Source organism: Pipistrellus hanaki (assembly GCF_964339955.1).
Source record: "Pipistrellus hanaki genome assembly, chromosome: 2".
Taxonomy (NCBI): domain Eukaryota; kingdom Metazoa; phylum Chordata; class Mammalia; order Chiroptera; family Vespertilionidae; genus Pipistrellus; species Pipistrellus hanaki.
In genome coordinates this window covers 6,794,224-6,814,959 of record NC_140504.1, presented here as the reverse complement: position 1 = coordinate 6,814,959, position 20,736 = coordinate 6,794,224, and the positions used below count along the sequence as shown (strand labels likewise).

Genomic DNA, 20,736 nt, shown 5'->3' with positions numbered 1-20,736 from the left:
AACAGCAGACAAGACTCCACAGACAGATGACTATAACGTCATAATTTCAATATTGCAGGTTCTTGGCCTCTGACCTCCCTGTGTTACATCTGGGGAAACTGAGGACCAGAGGGCCTGCGGCTCAGGACGGGTGAGGCCACGGCGAGCCCTCGGCCACAAGCTGCTCCTGGTTTCTGTGTCTGACGCGTGAAGACAGGGTTCCGTTGAGAAAAGGCCTGGACCCCAGCCCTTCTCCTCCCCCATCATGTGACCCTGGAGGACAGCATGGGAGGCCCCGCACCGTGGGGAAGCCTCTGCTGCTGCTGTACCTGAGAGGAGAGCCAGGCCAGGCCCTGAAGGCGGACAGCCGGCCCACCCATCCACAGGGCCTGCTCATTAATGCTCAGACGCCATCCTCGGAGCTCGGAGATGGTGAGGAAACCTGATCCTGAGCCGTTTCTAAGTCCCGTCGGTAGATGACAGGCTTAGATTGTTCCAGGAGCCTGGCACCTGCGCGGCCTGCTCCCCGGCTGAGGTGGCTGCCGCCTGGGTTCTGTGGCCCCTGTACAGGCCACTAGGACCCCAGCTTCTCAGCTGCATGATCACCCTCCCCAAAGGGAGATACAGGGTGGTGTCACCCCCACTCACAAACCCCCACCCCCTGGGGACAGGCTGCTGGCCACTCAGAGAGGGGAGTGAGCCAGGTGGCTCAGCAAGGCCGAGCTAAAAATAGTTTTACAACAGGTGAGCCTCACAGGCCCGAGGCACGGCTCCAGGAAGCCAGCGAGAGTCCCAGTCAGGCAGGAAGGGCTGGGCACCAGACCCAGACCTCCCAGCTGCAGCGCCCCTGAGCAGAGGGACCCTCCACGGCCCGATGCTGTCCCTCCAGGGCAGGGGTCCTCAAACTTTTTAAAGTGGGGGCCAGATCACGGTCCCTCAGAGAGCTGGAGGGCCGGACTATATGAACTACTAATTCCTACTGTAACATCTCGGCTGCGCTCACTGCCCAAAAAACCTGGCGGGCCGGATCAGACTCCTCTGCGGGCCGCATGTGGCCCGCGGGCCGTAGTTTGAAGACCCCTGCTCCAGGTGCTTCTGCTAATTCTGCACCTGTGGCCCCTGTCACCCACTGCTCCTTCTCAAGGCCGGCGGTGAAGGGGAGAGCTGGGAACCAGGAGCCCTGGCCATTCTCAGACCTGACCCTGGCACCTCATGACGGGTGAACTGTGTCCCCCAAAAAGAAACACTGGGGCCCTAACTCCAGGGCCTCAGGATGTGGCTGTAGGTGGGAATGTGGTCTTTATAAACGTAACCGAGTTAAACGAGGTCACTGGTGAGGGCCCTAATCCCATTGGACAGAGGTCTTTCTAAGAGGAGATGAGGACAGGCTCACAGAGGGGCGCCCATGTGAGGACACGGGCAGAGGACAGCGTCCATAAGCCGAGGAGAGAGACCTCAGGGGGAACCAGACCTGTGATGACCATGACCTCAGCCTCCAGCCTCCAGACTGTGAGGAATGAATCTCTGTTGCTTATGTCCCCACCTGTGGTACCGTGACAGCGCCCCATCAAAGGAATTCACTTCTTTTTAGCACTCGGGCCTTTCCCAGGAAGAGCACAGGCCCCTCCCATGTCCTCTGTAAACTTGGCCCTGCTGCTCAGGGTTCACAGCCTGGCAGTGAACCCTGACCAGGCCTCGCCCTGCTCAAGGGTGAGCCCGTCCCCTGCCTAGGAGTCCATCACCAGACGCCCAGGGGACCCTCTCCCCAGCCCTGGCCCCTTTGTCGCTCTCAACCTCAAGAACTGGCTGGTCAGACGGTCTGACCTTCAGAGAGCCTCCTGAGGGTCTCTGTGGAAAGCCAGCGTGTGGCCAGGCGTCTCCATGGCTTCGCTCAATGCAGAGAAGGTAATGGCTTTCTCTGCATGGGGAGGACGGCTCTTTCATTTACACGCGAGGTCAACGTCAGCCCTTCCATCTGGGTGCCGTTCATGCCTCTGCCAACTGCGCGTCAATCAGACAGCGGGAGAGCCGAAACCGGTTTGGCTCAGTGGATAGAGCGTCGGCCTGCGGACTGAAAGGTCCCAGGTTCTGTTCCAGTCAAGGGCATGTACCTCGGTTGCGGGCACATCCCCAGTAGGGGGTGTGCAAGAGGCAGCTGGTCGATGTTTCTCTTTCATCGATGTTTCTAACTCTATCCCTCTCCCTTCCTCTCTGTAAAAAATCAATAAAATATATTAAAAAATCAATAAAATATATTAAAAAAAAAAAAAAAAAAAAGACAGCAGGAGAGCGGAGAGGACCTGACGCTGCACCATCCCCTACAAAGCCCAGGCTGCCCACAGCCACGTGGCTCTCTCTGGCTGGAGCAGGAGCTGGCCAGTGCCAGCGCAGCCACGTCAGTGACCTGAGGCCCTGGTTCCTGAGCTCCGGGGAGACGGCCTCTCAGGGACCAGTTCCCCTTCCGAGCTGAGCACACAGCACCCCTCACCTGGTCCTGTCCGTGCGGTCTTTCCCGCAGTCGGTCTGACCTTGAGGAGACAGTGGTCGGTAGAAGGGAGAGGACACGGAAATACTGCTCTCCATTACTCTCGCTTCAAACACAGCCTGGATGAGCGTGCTGTGTGGTCTCCTGGCCCACAGCCAATGGGAAGCACCAGATTACACCACGGGGAAGGGGGGTGCTGGAGGCAGACAGCCTGCTGACAGCAGCACAAAGGGGCAGAGACAAGCTGGTGACTCCATCAGCACCATCCCCAATGGGGTCCAGTGTTGGGGAGCAGGTTTGCAGACCCAGCAGCACCTCAATGACATCATGAATGAGAACATAATACAACAATTGTGGCCCACCCTGACCTCACTAAAATGCTGAGAAAGGGCTGTACCATGCTCACTGTGTTATTTAAGGAGGCTGGAAAGCAGCAAAGGTATTATTTACAACTCCAACTGAAGTTTTAGAATAGATGAATCCTATTTTTGAGGTTTAAAGGTTCTAGCTTTAGTTCTTGGGTCAACTCACTCATGGGGACCATCTTATCTTTCAGTAACGGGGAAAAAGATGACATACTACTTTGCTAACAATAATCTGTTGCCAGTCCAGCCTCATCAGCCTTTGAAATCACCAAGAAGTCTAAATGTCAGGACGGAGAAATAACAACATCATTATGTGCAGAGAGCAGGTTTGGATCCTTAGACCAAGAGAATCCACTGCAACCAAAATGCTACTGTAAACAGTAACGGCAGCAGTCCTGAGAGGAATGAAATACAACATGCAGAACCCTGGCCGGGCAGCGCAGCGGGTTAGAGTGTCATCCTGATACACCAGTTGTGGGTTCGATCCCCAGCCGGGGCACAGACAGGAATCAACCAAGGAACACATGCATAAGTAAGTAGAACAACAAATCGATGTCTCTCTCTCTCTCTCTCTATCATCTCTCTCTCCCCCCCTCCCCCCCTTCTTCTCTCTCTAAAATCAATATATCAGTAAAAACATGAAGAAATCAACATTCTCATAATGTTCAATAACTAGTTCTAACTGAAGTAACTAGAAGAGACGATGACAATAGAGCTTACTTCCGGACAGTTTCAGTGACTTGACAGTTCCAGGTCACTGGACCTCGATGGTCATTTGGGACAACAGAGCGGCCCAGGAAGCCAGGCACTGAAGACGGGAGCTCCCGGCAGCTGGGAGCTCGGCCACACAGGGACACGTGGGGCCCGGGCTGCGGGGACTCCTCCGCCCTCGGTGCACGGCTTCCTGGGGGCTCTGTTGTCCCTCTCCAGGAGGCAGAAAGGGGGAGCACTGGAAGTCAGGACTAGGGATTTCCTCTCCTGCAAGCAGAATGCAAGCTCAGAGTCTGAGCACTCGGCGGCCAGGAGGATGAGGACACGTGGCCCTGTCATGTGTCCGTGCAGCCACGGATCCACACAAACACACAAAAGCAGAAGGCATAGTGGAGGAGGCAGTGTATACGTTTGCAATAAAAAGACCAAACACCTACTCCCAAACTTCAGAAGAATGAAACAAAGCCTATGCAATGAAACCTTACAACAGCTTGCGAGATACAAAAGCAGAACTAAGCGAATCAAAAAATACTGAGCAACAACAGGTGGCAACACCTAACTGCCCTCCCTGCTCTCACCAGTGCCTTTGGCAGGCATGGGCCACTGCAGCCCCTGGGCCCTGGCTGGCTTCAGGGCTCGGAATGGGATGTGGTGGGAGGAACGTCCTGGACTCCAGAGCTTGGCCCTTCAGAGGCCGTGCAGCCTCCCCGGCGCCCCTGGGCCTCAGGGGGGGGGGAAGCTGGGGCCAGCCTGCCACCATGGGACCATGTGGAGCAGAGATGGACCCACAGTCCCAGGCTGGCTGCCTGCAGACGACAACCATGCAAAGGACTGCAAGTGAGACCAGGAGAGGAACCAGCCCGCAGAGACCTGGGGTGGTGAGCCAACAAAACAATGGTTGCTTTTAATTGCTACATATTGAGGCGGTTTGTTAGACAGAAATACATAAATGATACTTTCTAAGTTAGTTTATAAATGTAATTGAGCCGTAATTAAAAAACCAATAGTCCTACCCCCAGAATTAGACACATAGATCCTACAGTTCATATGGAAAAACAAACAGGCAAGACCAGCCAAGGAAACCATGACAAAGAACCAAGGAAGAGGCCAACGTAAGGTCACAACATACCACGAAGCCTTGAAAATCAAGAGTGTGGTGAACAACATAGACTGATGAACAGAACAGACCCAGAGATAAGGAGCCATGGGTCAGACTGTTGGACCTCAAACGGAGGGTGGGGATAAAAAGGGAGAGATAGCTGAAACCGGTTTGGCTTAGTGGATAGAGCGTCGGCCTGAAGACTGAAAGGTCCAAGGTTCAATTCCAGTCAAGGGCATGTACGTTAGTTGTGGGCACATCCTCAGTAGGGGGTGTGCAAGAGGCAGCTGATCGATGATTCTCTCTCATCGATGTTTCTAATTCTCTATCCCTTTCTCTTCCTCTCTCTGTAAAAAAATTAATAAAATATAAAATAAATAAAATAAAGTAAAAGGGAGAGATCAACCAAAGGACTTATGTGCATACATATGAGCCTAACCAGTGGTCAAGGACAATAGGGGGAAGGGGCATGAATGGGGAGGCTGATAATTGAAATGGGGGGTTGAGGACAAATATGTGATACCTTAATCAATAAAAAAATTAAAAAAAAAAAAGAAGAAAGAAAAAGAAAAGAAAAAAGAAAACCCAAGGGAGAAAAAAAAAAAAAGAAAGGAAGAAAATCAAGAGTGTGGTCCTGCCTCTGCACAGACGTGTGAACCAGTGAGAGGAGAGGCCGTGGGAGCCCCGGGCCCCTGACAGGGATGGCCCTCTGTGTGGTGGAGGCTGTGCATGGGCTGCACAGTGCTACAGGCTAAGGAACAACACACACACACACACACACACACACACGCACGCACATATATATGTACTCACGTTTATTTATTTCAACTTGGACAGACTGGTATTTCCATTGTATTCAGATACCATTACAATAAATAGAATATTAAATAAACTTAAAACCACTACTGGACTAAGTGAATCTTTTAGCATTAGATACCGTATTTTTCGGACCATAAGACGCACCGGACCATAAGACGCACCAGTTTTTAGAGAAGGGAAATGAAGAAAAAAAGATTCTGAAACAAATAGTGTCCTAAAATATTTTATGTGCATTAAAACCCAACATCACAGTCATAAACACCTGTAATCAACCCTGTAAAGTAAACAGCAGCATTTAGAACCATTTTAGAGCCTGGCAAGCACACAGAGACCACACAGAGCCGGGCAAGTAAAAAAACTTTTTTTTTACAGTATATGTGTAGGCTATATTTGGACCATAAGACGCAGGGACTTTTCCCCCCACTTCTGGGGGAAAAAAGTGCGTCTTATGGTCCGAAAAATACGGTATATGCTCCACCAGTGAGTAATAAAGGTACAACTAAATGACACACCAGCCTGGCTGGTGTGGCCCAGTGGTTGAGCTTTGACCCATGAACCAAGAGGTCATTGGTTTGATTCCCAGTCAGGGCACCTGCCTCTGCTGTGGGCCCAATCCCCGATAGGGGACGTGCAAGAGGCAGCCCAACAACGTTTCTCTCTCTCCCTCTCTTTTCCTCTCTCTAAAAATGGTGCTTAAATCTTTTTAAGTAAAGGCCAGTTTGGTTCAATGGCTAGAGTGCCGGCATTCGGACTGGATCCCAGGTTCGATTTGGTCAAGGACATATGCCTGAGTTACAGAATCAATCCCCAGTAGAGGGCATGCAGGAGACAGCCAACCAAGGATTCCCTCTCATCATTGATGTTTCTCTCCCTCTCCCTTCCTCACTGAAATAAACAAAAAATATATATTTTAAAATACTTAAAAAACAAAACAAAACTGCAGAACCCCGGTAGGAGGGTGCACGCCTGCTCCAGTCTGTGGACAGCGGGGATGTGGGGCCCTGGGGGCACAGAGCCACGGTGCCACCAGGTGAGGAGGCAGCTGGTGAAGCACCTCCAGGACCCCTCACACCCTACCTACCCCACCTCTCCGAGTTCCAGAATCTTTTCCTTTTCAAGGCTGTTCTGGTGTTTGCAGAGGGGAGGGGAGGAGGCGGCGGGGGGAGGAGGCGGGGAGAGATGTGAAAAGCTCCGGGACCTGGTGACTGCACAACAGACCTGTGCCAGGTCTCTGGCCTGCAGGGCGCTGCGGGCACTGCGCACCCCGAGGGGCTGGGGGCCACAGCACTGGAGTGGGGGCCGAGTTCCAAAGCACACACCATGCACACACACACACACACACACACACACACACACACACACACCCCAGTGACAGCTAACTTGACTTAGACCTAATTTTGTGACAATGAACCGCCCGCTGTAATAACAACGTTTTACTCGCCAAGAAATGGGTGGAGGTTTGCTCTGTGATTATCAGCCAGCTGGTGGCTGACATGCTTCTCTGCGTGTACAATGGATTTCTCAAATTCACAAATTACATGGGAGTCCTGGCTTCCTCTTGGGAGTGCAGAGAGCCTGTCACTCCCGCCCTTACAAGAATAGAGCCAAGCAAAGTGCAAGTTCATGACTTTCCTTAGTCCCATCGGAGACCTGAGGTCACAGGACAGCCAGCTAACAAGAAATTGGGGGCAAGATGGGGCCTGCAGAGAGCGGGACTGAGCCCTGAGGTTCCGGGGCAGATCCAGGAGGCTGCTGAGAGCATTTTGGCTGGAACAGCAGAGACCAGGTGAGTGCACAGCTGGGCGAGTGAGTGTGAAGCTGCAGAGCTGTGGGGCAAGGGGGGGGGGGGGCGGGAGGGGGAAAAGGGGATACCCTCACCCTCCTACCGGCTTTTCCTCTGTGACATACACACACACACACACACACAGTGAGAGTCCTGGGAAAGCGCCACCTGCTCACACTCTAGAACTTGCCGGTAATCAGGGTGGTTTTTATCATGAGAAACAAGCCTTAACCAAGGCGCTGACAAAGATTTAAAATGTCACATTTGTAGTTAAAGAGGCATTATGAGTCACACACTTAATAAGTAGATTTTTTTTTTTAAGTTAGGGATTCAAAATGGAACAAACGAACTGGGTTTCAAATACCCACCCTTGGCCTCTGCTCACAGCGGTGGGAGCGCCCCCAGACGCCCCTCACGGTCCCCCCGCAGCCCTGACCCCGAGTCATGGAAGGAGGGTCACCTGTCACTCAGCACCTGCCTCTTATCGGAGCTCCCATCCGAACGTAAACTTGGCACATCTCAGATGCACACGCTTTAACATACAGGATGGTCTCCAAAAGCAAGACTCAGACCCGGGAAACGTAAGATCCAATGGGGGGCGAAATAAAGATTGCCATTGTGAACGCGGTGTGCCCACAGGTTTGCCAGCAGTTAGCAAACATGTGATGCTGTCTGCCCAGCACCTGGCACGTGGCTGACCCCGCTCCCTCACTTCCCGCCGCCGGTCGATGCCCTCCTCAGACTGCAGCACGGAGCGGTCTGGCCCGAGGGGCTGGACGCGGGCAGTTCAAGGTCATGGCGCACACCTCGCCCGACCCACCCGCAGGGCCGGCCCTGCTCTGTCCTGTGGGCCGCTCCGACCCACTTCCTCCTGGGAATGCAGAGAGCCTGTCACTCCCGCCCTTACAACTTCAAGTTCATGACACTGTCACTGGGGTTGTGATTTCAAGGATACACAAGCTATCACGCAGACTCTGAACTGTGGTCGTGAGGATGAGACAGAGGCAATGAGGGGCCTCCTGAGCCCCCCCCCCCCGGGGCACCAGGAGGGTCTGGACTGAGGACGCGCTGGCCTGTGGGGGAGCAGCCGCCGAGGCCAGACATGACCTCTATTCCCTCCAGCGGGGTCAGTTTTTCCAGGAGAGCCAGGAAACGATGGAGTCTGGTGAGAGGGGGCAGCCCAGCCGCTGACTTGGGTTTGTCCCTAACAAGGCTGCTTTGGTTCAGGGCACAGGCGCCCATGCCCAGCCGTCTCCATGGTGACCTCGGGACATTGTAAGAGAAGGAATCCCTGGCCCCTAAGAGAGCCTTCTTCCTGTGACCCCTCTGGGGAACCTGCTTAGGGAGACAGCTGCCTTCCCACAGGCATCTGTGCCCACGACTTCCTGCCCAAAAGCCAGAGAAAACCCACAGCAGCCAGGCTGGACGCTGCCCTGCCCCTCCCCCACCCCATGACCCTGCAGGGCGGCCACAAAACAGCCCAGACCACAGCCCCTTACCTCTGTCCCTCCCGGGACTCAGCCAGCAGGACTCTCGGACAGCCCAGGCCCTCTCAGCATGGACCTCCAGAGCGGAAAACCGTCCGTGGGCCGCAGAGCTGTGAGGGGCCCCCGTGCCTGCATTTCTGAGCAGGCTCTGGGCATCCGTCACAGAGCCAGCGGGGCACAGCGCGCTGCCAAGTAGGTGAAATGTTAGGGCCTGGGGCACCGCTGTGTTGCAAGCTCACTTTCAGGCTTGGCGCTGAGGTCAATGGAAGAATGGGGTGAGAGGGGAAGGCCGGCAGAGCTGGGGGAGGCAGGACACGCCAGGGTTCAAACTCCGCGGGGGCCCCTTCTCAGTGCAGCCTGGCCAGCCCCTCCAGGCTCCGGGCCCAGCTGTTAACGCCGCCCGTGCACTGGGGCTCCATCTCTGTGAGAAAGTGGTCACACAGCGCGATGACAGCACAGAAACCCCGCCTGCTGCCCTCCACGTTGGTCTTAAACAGAACTCTTCCAGCCGCGCCTTTCCTAACAGTGCTGAGGGAGCTGCTGCTGCTGCTCCCCGCCAGCACCCTCACAGCAGGACCACCGCTCGGCCCCTTCTTCTCCACACGCCCTTCGGCGAGCCACCGCCGACCCATGCTGGTGGGGGCTCCCCGAGAAGGATGAAAAGTCCAGGCTGGGCTGGCACGGGGACAGGAGGCTGCCCCAGAGGACTTTGAACTCCAGGAGGACACGGGGGCTGGCCGCTGCAGGCCTGGCCCCAGGAGAGGGGAGGTCCCTAGCCATCAGCTGAGCATCTGCCCGCCCGGCCCGGCCTTTCTCCTCACTCTGAGCCCTGGAGAGCTGTTCCCCAGGATGGGCTCTCTCGCCTGTCTCCTCCCTGGGAAGTGAGCACGGGGAACGCCTGGTCTAGAACCCAGTACCAGTGTCCCCCTGGAACACACTGCCACCCGGGGAAGGAGGGCGGTGTCTCCAGGAAGAACTGCAAAGTGTGACCCAGCCCTTCAGAGATGACTTCCACAGCCTCCCTGTCCTGTCCCCGGGACGGCGCCCGGCACTCTGAGAAATCGGGGTGAACTCACAGTGCACAACTCAGTCCACCCATACCCATGGAACACCAGCAAACTCACAAGGTGAGGCCCTCGTGGCCTCCACGGTGACCGCGTGCGACAGCTGGCTTGGCCGAGGGCACACGGCACCTGGCACCCCTCACCACAGCGTCCGTCCCTGTTTCCGTGAAGGAACTGGCCGAGGGCACCTGGAGGCCTGTGCCCAGGTCGCTTCGTAGCAGCCCTGGTGCTGCCCGGCAGACGCTGCTCACCGAGGGCCAAGCAACAGCCTGCGCCTCCGAGTCTCTGTCCCCAAGACCACCCACCACAGGGCCCTCCAGTCAAACGGGGGCAGAGACCGCAGAGCCCGTGGGTTCCGTTAAGTGTCTGGGTTGTGCTGGGGGCTGGGCGGAGTGGCACCTGGCTTATGCCTCTATAATCAAAGATATCCCTCAAATTCCGTAAGTAACTTCCTTCCCTGAGATCTAGGTCCACAGAAAAAGAGCAAATTCACTTTGCCATCGGGTGAGAAAGAGCAAGGGAAGTGACAGCCCTTGGAGATGGCTCTTCTGCATGGCCGTTGGGCACAGGGCGCTCCAGCCAACCCCAGAGGCCCCGCCCGCCCGCCCCGAGTTCAGGGTGAGGAACCGATCCTGCGGAGACCAGGAGACAGGTGGGCAGGCGGCTAGTGATGGACGATACCGAACACGTGGAGACGCAGGGCGACCTCGGTGAGCCTGGCGCACCGCCTCCAGGTGCATTTGTCCCTCAGGACCTGGCTGCACCGAGGCCTCGGTGACGTGAACACTGCTTGCACGGCTGGAGGGCAGAGGTACACACGTCGTGACACACACACACACACACACACACACACACACACACCCGGGAGAGGCTGAACCTAACTGCCTGGGGAAGTCTCTGGTAATGAAATAACATGGCCTTTAAATAAATAAAAAAAAATGCTTTTCTGGTTTTCATTTAAGTTTTTGACATGGAATAACGATTACTTTTATAATCATAAAAACGCCACTAAAAACAAAACAGTATCCTTGAAGTGAAAAGCTCCGAAGAGTCGTGTTTGGCAGACGGAGATGAGAAGCCCTAGCACCAACACCTGTGTGTTCACTGAGCCCAGGCCGAGGGCTGCCCACAGGCCCAGGCCGGCAGCGATGCCTGGCCTGTGCCAGCGGCCCTGGCATGTGCGTCATGCGGGATGGCGGCTGATGCCAATGGCTGTCACTCAGTAGGTTTCTCCTCTGATAAAATGGCTCTTTCTATTAGACAAGCATTCTGCCACCGAGCAATGGGACAAGTTCGTGGAACTGGGACTCCTCTTGGGAAAGGGTTCCTGCCTGCAGGTGTCAGTGGGAGGGGGTGGGAGGGAGGTTAGGAGACAGGAGACAGAAGCAGGGATATATAAAGTCTTCAGAACACTACCAAGAGGTAGATCACCTGTTGCACTAAGTTTAGGGATTTCCAAGATGAAATGAAACTAAAAACATAGAATTCGCTGGCACCAAAGTGCCTTCAATTAAATGGTCAACAAAGGCACCTCAGAGCCATCGATGCTTGGGAGGCAGGCACACAAGCTCTGCCTCAAGTCAATCTCCAAAGACACAGGCAGCTTGTCTCTGAAAAATGCCACCGATTTAGGAATACTTCCGCAACATTCAACATTTTAATCGCTTTTAATTGTTAATTCCCTCTAATTGGCATAGAAACCCCGAGTTCTCCGTCTTCCGCCTAGCCCCGCTGTTGGGAAGTTGTCACCCAGGAGGACCGCTGCGGCCACCTCGCACAAAGCACCCCGCGCTCCGCCCCGTGGGGAACGCGCCCGGAATGACGGGTCCCTCTAGCTGGGCCTTCCTCCTTCCCACATAACGGCCTCGCTTCCTCTGCCTGGTTTTCCTAAATCGTGGCGTAGACACCGACACCAAGCCTATGGCTGGGCCAAGGTAAAGTAATGCATTCCCACGCGGCGAACTCTGGACGGGGCAGCCCCAGCGGGTGTGACCGGCTCTGGCTCATGCCAGGCAGCACGTGGCCAGCGGGTTGTGCTGGCCTCGCTGTTGCTCCACCGCGTACAGAGCCGCACTTGGACATTACAGCCCGGGGTGCGTTTCACAACATGTGTGTGACAGCGCCGCATCTGGAGGCAGTGGCTGGCGATGTCGCTGGATAAAAGGGAAAGTGACCTGCAGGCGACGCTGGACGTGTGGCTGGTGTTTGGACCCACATCTCCTTACACGTCTTCCGCCAGGTCTGAAGCGAGGCCCCCTGAGAAAAGCACGGCTCTGCCCCTGGCCCGTGAGCCCCGAGGTGGCGGCTGCAGAGACCTGCAGGTGGCGATCAGGGGCTCCGTGTGGCCCCTCGCCGCTGGGCCGGGCTTCCCCTCGGAGAGCCTCCCCACCCCAGCCCCGCGCTGTGGCAGGTTCACTCGAGGCACAAGGAGGACCTGCCGAGAGTCCTGGCAGCAGAGACGCAGACAGGACGGCCACGGGTGCGGTGCTGTCAGCAGTGGCAGAGGGAACCCTGGAAGCTGCCTCCCGAGGACCCTCCCACTGACCCCATTAGCGGAACCAACTCCCAGCGGAGTCCTCGAGCCCTTTCCTAAGTGTTTCGAGTTAACCGGGTGCTGGCAGCCCCTTCAGCAGCGGAGCTCTTCCTGAGCCAGGCAGGTTGCTGGTCTCAGCCGGGGAGCCGGGGCGGGGGCGGGGGTGGGGTGAGCCCACCCGGTGGCTGGCCACACCAGCTCTGGCACTCACCCCGCCAATGGGGAGCATGGCAGCTGAAAAGGCACCCAGTGAGTCAGGTCTAACTGGGGAGGGGACAGCTCTGCAACCTCAGGAACCAGAGCTGGCATTCTCTCCCAGTTTCCAGCACTGGGAGCGAGGGCGGGGCTCAGCAGGGTGTGGCAGGGGCTCACAACTAGCTTCCAACGGGGTCTCTTCCAACGGGTCTCTTCCCACGTGTGGAACAGGGACTGTTTAGTGGCCAGGACAAGCGCTGAAAGAGGGAACGTCCAACGACAGACGAGAAAAGCAGCGTGCCTCTCCCTGGCGAGGTGGGCGGCGGCTGCGCGGTGAGGCAGACCCGCCCCTTTTGGGGTCCAGCTGACTGACAGTGCCACCAGGCCCCTAAGAGGCACATAAACGACTAGAGTGTTCAGGCGGGCTGCAGGGGCCTGGGGTACACCTGGGTTCCACAGAGGCCGGAGCCAGCAGGGAGCCCGGCCCACCCGCGGCACCCTCGTCACCAGACACAAAGAAGCGTTAATCGGATCTGCAGGAGAGAAAGCCTCCAGGTCAGAGGGGAGAGCTCCCACCCAGCCATGTGCGTGGGAGGAACAAGGACACGCCAGGCGGAACCTCCGGGAAGCCTGCCTCTCTGCAGGAAACTGCTCATTCTCCAGCACTAGCCAATCAAGTGACCCCAGACCCGGGCTGGGGTTTCCCCACAACCACCCCGTCAGCACTTGTCAGGAGGGAGCGAGCCCTGTGTGCCAGCGGTGCGTGCCCGTGTGCAAAGGCCAGCTGCAGAGATACAGTCAACATCCGGTTTTACAGACAGAACCTGGGGCCCAGAGCACATGTCACAGCCTCGTGAGAGGCTGGAGGAGCTGAGCCTCTGGACCCCCAGGCCAGGGTGGCCCATGGCACCTCACAGACGCCCCCACATCCACAGCAAGCGCTGGAGTGCACTCCGGCCACCGCTTCTGTGAAGGGTCACCGGTGACTCCCCATAAGCCATCTGTCACCTATGGGCACAACAGGGTAACATCCCTTTGATGGAAGCTACCATTTCCTGTTCAACTGACAGACCCCGTGTCCGCCTGCTGCCCCTGCTCTGGGCTGAGGGGCAGAAGCGATGGTGCGGGCTCGGGCAGGGGCTCCCTCCCAGTCACCCAGCACCCACTGTGCGTCAGGGTACCGAGCCCCCGGACCTCCCTCAGGAAGGTTCTAACAAAAGAGCATTCACGGATAATCTGCATGCACTGTGCTCCGGCAGTAACTGCTTCCTTCCCCACCGCCATGAATCCCCCCTGGCGGGTGGAGAGAGTCTGGACCTACAGCACAGAGGGCGAACCACAGCATGGGAGCCCCTCACCCCTTCCCCCCCACAGCCAGACCCCGGCACCGCCACGCTCACCAGTACAGGTAATAGGCCAGAGCCACGGCCACCAGCGCGGCACAAACCCCCGAGAAGAGGCAGGTCGAGTAGTGGGCCAGCATCTTCACAGCCTGTGCCCCGTCTTCCGAGAGCGGAAGGTGGCAGCGAGTGTCACCTTGGCCGGAGGATAAGGAAGGGGACTATGGCCAGGCCCACACTTCCCACACAGGACGGGCCTGGGCCGCGAAGCTTCTGCTCGGCAGAACGAGGGGGACACGCACTTCTGGGGTGCTGCCTCCCGACCCAGAGGCACCTGCGAGTCTGGAAAGCCAACTGGAAGGAAAGCAGGGCCCTGGAGCAGACAGGGGGCTCGGCCTCCCCTCGGCCCACTTCGGGCTGCCCGGCTCCCGCTAATCCAATAAGCGGCTTTCGGCAGGAGCCGCTGTAAACAGGCCCATCACGGCCCGGGCAGGACCAGGTCAGCGGGCCCCGCCGAGCAGCTGGCCCGGGGCCTCAGACCCAGAAGCCGACGGAAACCCCAGAGCACAGCACGTGGGGTGAGCTAGTGGGGTGGGCCCCGGTGCTGGACAGACACCCCTCTTCGGGGCAATGCCCAGCCCATCAGTCCCTGGCCCAGAGCCGGTTGCTGCGCTCCCACCAGAGGCCCAGCTCCAACTCTCTCCCCCCTTCCCCCCCCGGGGGAATGACGCTCTTATTCCCTGGGAAACAGCGGAAAGTCCACCAGAGTGTGAAGGACTGCTGTCCCCCTGTGACCCCGCCTGGACTCTGACTCTGCACGGAGCTGAGAGGAGACAGAGATGCCGGCGAAGTGTCGCCCTCGAATGCCGCTCGCCGCGCAGACGCACGGAAGCGGGAGAGAGACTTCACTGAGCGAGCCCCTCGAGGGGCCTCTGGCGATGACCTTCCTTCAGGGCCGGGTGGGGAACACCAAGCCCGCAGGCCCCATGAGGCCCACGAAGTCACGTGGTCTGGCCCTGCCCCGGCATTGGGGTAAGTTAATTACATGTCTGACCAAATGCCACGGCTGGTTTTTAAGAGGATCACTGGGTATGGCCCAGGAATGATGTTATAAATACCCGAAAGGCCCCTGGCAGAGAAAAGGTTCCACCCCTGCTTCAGGGTCATCACTGGGTGACGGGAAAGTTACTGCTTTGTGCACCTTCTCTGCACATGACACAAAAGACCCCCTTCCCGACAGGACGGCCGAGGCCCCCTCCAACACCTGTGTCCTGCCAGGGAGCGGGCCCCGCAGCTGGCAAAGCCTGCCCTTGCCCTGCCCCTGCCCCGCCCCTGCCCCTGCTCTCAGACCTGGCCCACTGGCTCTGGAGCCTTCAGACCGATTGCAGGACCCTTTGGAGGCATCCGTCTGTGACTTGCACTTAGGCCTGTGGCCCGAGAAGCCATCGGGAGGGAGGGCAGGCCGCCACTCCTCCCTTAGCCCGCCGGAGAGGGGCTTTGCCCTGAGCAGTGTCTTGCTGCCTAAGGCTTTCCAACTCCATAATCCGCAGAGCAGCCAGAGGGACTGCTGACCTGGGAGGACCTGCTCCTGCAGGGCGGTGTGTGCTCCCCGCGGTGTGAGGACAGTCCTCACCTGAGGCCTGAGGAACAGGGCCTCTCCTGCACGTACCCGGACCTCGGCCTTTCTAATCATCAGTGAGAAGAAGCCCCGCGTGGGTATCCACATCTGCCCGGCCACCACCCCCCGTCTGCGGGTGCAGCTCAAGGCCCAGGCCTCGTGCACCTGCACCTCGAGGATGTGGGCCCTGCGGCTGGAGGCCCACTGCAGACCCAGGGGTCTCCTCCACAAAGGGTGGCAGGTGCCCTTGACTTGAGTGGAAGCACCTGAGCCAGCCTTTGCCCTGAGGTCAGTATTTGTTCAGAAAGGTGTTTTTTTGTTTGTTTTGTTTTGTTTTTTTAATATATTTTATTGAGTTTTTACAGAGAGGAAGGGAGAGGGCGAGAGAGCTAGAAACATCAACGAGAGAGACACACCGACCAGCTGCCTCCTGCACACCTCCCACTGGGAATGTGCCCCCAACCAAGGTACATGCCCTTGACTGGAATCGAACCCGGGACCCTTCAGTCCGCAGGCCGATGCTCTATCCACTGAGCCACACCGGTCAGGGCTGTTCAGAAAGGCATTTGTGAGGACTTTGTTGGCCTGTACCCCCAGTAATTCAGGGCGCCAGCCCCCTCCTCCACGGTGCAGCCAGAGAGACTCTTCCAGAATAGATACCGGGTCCTGGCCCACCCCCAGCTGCCACTGCCAGAGCCCAGCAGCCACCTTCCCAACTGCAGGCTTTAGAGACACTTGCCACATCCTGTCCTCGTCCCTGCATCCCTGCCAAGTTCACAGGGCAGGAGCCAGGCTGGCGCCTTGGCGGGCGAGACAGTGGACAGGCGAGGGGTTCCCGCACACCCAGACTGCACAGGCCCCCTGAGTGCTCCGCCTCCAGGCGGCTCCCCTGGGGGCCTGCGGGCCTGTGCTCAGCACCCAGACTCGGATACCTGCTCCTGCTTCTCTCTCCTGTTCTCCCCTGGACTCTGGGCCCCTGGATGAGGGCCTGCGCACAGCTCCCCGGGTGCCCGGATGAGGACAGAGGACAGCCAGCCTTCCTGGTTTTCCACGCTGAGCACACAGCGGCCCCGGAAAGGGGTTCTCTGGTGAAGGGGCCCCGGCCCTCGCTCTCACAGGAGTCTCCTCTCCCAGCCACATCGCAGGAGGCCTCTGTGATCCCCAGAGAGAGGCTGCACAGCACGGGCTGGGCCTCAATCCCGCACCCCCTCCTTCAAGCTAAGCCTCAGTTTACTGTCAAGTGGGAGTCATCCCTCCGCCCACGTCCATGGGTGGTGTGATGGTTAGGGGGTTGGTGCAGGGAAAGCACCTGGAAAAACACCTGGCATAGTACATGGCTCCTGAACCAGGCCCACAAAGGGACCGGCCGGCAGAGGTGGGGAGAAATACCAAGGACTTCTCTCCAGGATGGAGCAGAACGGAAACTAAGCCTTTGATTCCTGAACAGTAAGGAATCGAACCTGGGACCTTTCAGTCTGCTGGCCAACGCTGAATCCACTGAGCCAAACCAGCCAGGGCAGGAATGTTGAGATAGTTCTCACTTTTTCCTGTGCCCTTTCCATTACTTGTGTGAAACACAGCAAACCTAGAATCTTGGTTTTATTGATTTTGAAATAAAGGTTGGCATAGGAATTTTGCCAAAATCCTCCTCCAATAGTATTTCTGTGGACGGGAAACTCCCCGTGGGTCCTGAGTGCACCTGTCCGCTGGCCCTGCTCAGGGCCCATGGCCATGGCCCTCTGGGTCCTCGAGCCCAAGTGGGAGTGAGGTCACTCCTCCCTCCTCATCAGGAGACCACGTGTGTGAGTGAGGTCACTCCCGCCTCCCCGTGTGAGACCACGTGTGTGAGGTCACTCCCGCCTCCCTGTCCTGAGACCACGTGTGTGAGTGAGGCCATCCCACCTCCCCATCCTGAGACCACCTGTGTGAGTGAGGTCACTCCTGCCTCCCTGTCCTGAGACCACGTGTGTGAGTGAGGTCACTCCCGCCTCCCCGTCTGAGACCACGTGTGTGAGTGAGGTCACTCCTGCCTCCCCATCTGAGACCACATGTGTGAGGTCACTCCCGCCTCCCTGTCCTGAGACCACGTGTGTGAGTGAGGTCACTCCCGCCTCCCCGTCTGAGACCACGTGTGTGAGTGAAGTCACTCCTGCCTCCCCGTCTGAGACCACATGTGTGAGGTCACTCCCGCCTCCCTGTCCTGAGACCATGTGTGTGAGTGAGGTCACTCCCGCCCCTGGATTACTATCCGACTTCATTCTGAGTCTGTTATTGAGGTTAGAGAGAATGAAGCTAATTGGAAGGTATGACACAGGAACATGTCACAGGAACACTGTGTGTCTAGGCACTTCCCTGACCCTAAATGACTGACTTACGCACAATAGGAAAGAGCAGCAGGACCGTGCTGACAGAACCTCCTGCCGGTGTCCTCAGAGCGGCCACATGAAAGGAAGGTTCTAAAAACCTAATTCTTTACACTTGGCAAGTTTCTCGTGGAATGCCCACATGCTCCTTCGTACACAGCTGAGGATCATTCCTGCTCCAGGAGGTGACACTGCGCCATCGGCATGAGGACAGTGAGGGCACGTGCAGGTGCAGGTCACGCAGTTCCTCAGAGAAGCTCTGCATTAACTGCTGACGGCCTCGTCCAGGGCAGGACCCCACCCGGGGCCCGCGGGGCCACTGGTCCCAGGCTCCATGGTGGCGCCTGCAGGAGCTGCGTCTCCAGCTTCTAGAACAAACATGCGATCCCATCTACCTGCCTCCAGGGCAGGGGCAGGTACGGACAGGGGACAGCGCTGTCCACGCTGGCTGCTGGACGGAGTGCCCGGGTCCTGGCTGTCCTGCTCCTGGGGCCGCCTCCCTGCCCGACCTGCTCTCTTCACTCACCTTCAGGCCAGGTGCGACCAGGTCAGAGCTCTTGCCATTCCCCACCCGAAACTGTGACACGCCCCCGTCAGCCTCACCTTCAGGTCCCAGCCCTCCAGCGTGGAACCCGTTGGAAACCCAGAACCAGGAGTGGACGGCCTCTGAGTTAACTGAGAGGGCTTGTTAACGCTGAGCTCTGGAAGGACAGAATCTACAGGGCACTAAGGAAGGCCCACGGCCACCCCGAGACCCACTGGTACAGATCGGGGAGACGGCACGCAGACAAGCCAGGGAGCGATCGGGGAGACCACGCCAAGGCTGTGCGGAGAGACAGGCACTAAACACCAATTATTCACTTAGTGACCTCAACAGCCCTGCTCTCTCGGTACCACAACCAACTGCACGGCTCACCAATAACTGGCCGACCCAGGAGGAGAACCAGGTTTGGCCGACCAGAGTATTTCACTGGCCCTGGTGCAGCCGGTTCAACCCAGACACACCCCCTCCCCGCCCAATCCCCTGGTGACTGGTGGCTTATTCGGTCTCCAGCAGCCCCAGGGGCCCGGGTGTCTCCATGCCTCAGACTCTTGTTAACTCACAGTTAATCACCCTCTTTCCACAGCGTCCCCAAAGGCGCTGTGTCAATTCCTGGCACCCGGGCCTCAAGAAAACGGGTCCTGCCTGAACCCCAGAACTGAGTTTCCAGCCGGAGAGCCGCTGAGCAAGTTACTTCCCTGCTCTCCGCCCTGCCTTTCGGCTCAGCCCACTGCGGTTTATTAGGTTAATGAGATGCTGCCCGCCCGCGGGGAACACACCATGGTGCCAGCCTGTTTATCCTGATTGAGCTCAGCATTAGCCCTTAGACCGAGAGAACCCTCGGGGTGCCAGCAACATGTTGCAGGACCATCAATAAGAAGAAAAGTGGCAAAATGCACTCACTCAACCACTCCTCACCCCCACTCCTCCACCCCTGCCCTGACGCCTCCCTGGGCTCCTGGCTGTTGACAGGGACCCACCTCCCACCTCATTCTTATGCCCAGAGCGTCCTTCCCACTGACCGGAGCTCCCGCTGCTTCCCGGCGGCTCTGGAACGGCTGTGAGTCCCTGGAGCTTTCTCCTCCGGCCCCAGGAAGAAGCAGGCGAGACAGAGTCTGCAGCCCGAGTGGCCTAGACAGACAGTCTCCAGGCCCGCTCCTGTCACGCTGCGCTGGGGGCAGAGCTGGGGGCGTGTCCGATCGGCCTCTCCTGACACACGGATGGTGCCACCTGCAGGAGGCCACGTCCCGCACTTGAGGCTGCTGGTCTGGGTTCCACGCCTCACCCAGCCCGCCCTTCTGCAGCTTTAGGTGCACAAACAAATAAGTACAAGTAGCGCTCCCTGCGGGAGGGCTGCGAGCTGTGACTCCCTCCGGGTAAGTGAGCCGCGCAGAAACTCCGGGAGCGAGGCGGGCGCTCGCAGGGACCAGCTGATACCCTGTCCCTCCAATCCACACGGGGACGCGCTCCAGAACGTGGGTTACTATGCAAACCAAACACAAGTAAACAAGCGAGGTGTGAGCCCAGGAAGGCCAGCGGCCAACTCTTAAGTGCTTTGAAGTGCAGTCGGGAGCGCCACGCCGGACACTATCTGCGCGGCTCCCAGCTCCTCCGTGGCTTTTACACGGGTGTCCCGGGTGACGCTGCCCCGTGGGGGCAGGGCCTCGCCTGTTCGGGGTGGACTGAGACACCTGCTCTGCTCTAAGACGGAAAGGTCAGCCTGCAGAGCTTCCTCAGGACACGTTCAGCCAATGTGGACACACTGGTTTTTTCACGGCTGAGTGTCAGGACTGGTGGGGAGCCTTCGGAAGGCTGTCACAGCCCGACTAGGTGACGGTGAGGAAAGCAGGTGCACGCAGCCCTGAAGCACTTGTGAGAACCACTGGTGGGCCCTGGCACACCAACAAGTTGCGGACTCGATCCCCGGTCCGGGCACACGCCTAGGCTGCAGGTCCCATCCCCGTCGGGACCTGTGCGGGGCCTCCAGCTCGCCCGCCGCAGGTGCTGCCGGATAGTGTTTCCATTTGCATTTTCAGGACAGTATGTTTGCGCAGCCGCGTTTCCTTCCGTGGAACAGGCACTGGGACAGGGACACACTAGACTGAAGCCAGTGAGGAGCCATCACCAGCTCTCGGTGCTGGGCGGGGCCTGCACCACCTGCACCCCAGCCTCCCCTCCCCGCCCGCAGAGCTGCTCTCCCTGGCCGGCGCGTGGCTGCTCAGGGCTCATGCTGCATTTCAAGTGCAGGCGGTGCCCAGTGACCAGCTGCCCGGTGCACAGGGAGCACCTTGAACCGCCGAACACAGAACCAGCCCCTGGCATGGGAAGAATTTCAGGCAGGACATCCTAACAGT

The 20,736-nt window shown here is 58.0% G+C and overlaps 1 protein-coding gene across 4 annotated transcripts in view; it reads right to left on the bottom strand.

The window, feature by feature from the left end:
• AGPAT3 (1-acylglycerol-3-phosphate O-acyltransferase 3) overlaps nucleotides 1-20,736 on the bottom strand; it is a gene marked incomplete at its 3' end in the record, with an annotated part of 69,248 nt that overhangs the window by 15,854 nt on the left and 32,658 nt on the right. Inside the window, exon 1 of one of the 4 annotated variants that reach the window (XM_084873686.1) lies at nucleotides 19,405-19,972. The exons of the other annotated variants lie outside the window; for them this stretch is intronic. Of the gene's footprint in view, nucleotides 1-19,404; nucleotides 19,973-20,736 lie in introns of those variants that run through there. 4 annotated transcript variants of the gene reach the window in all.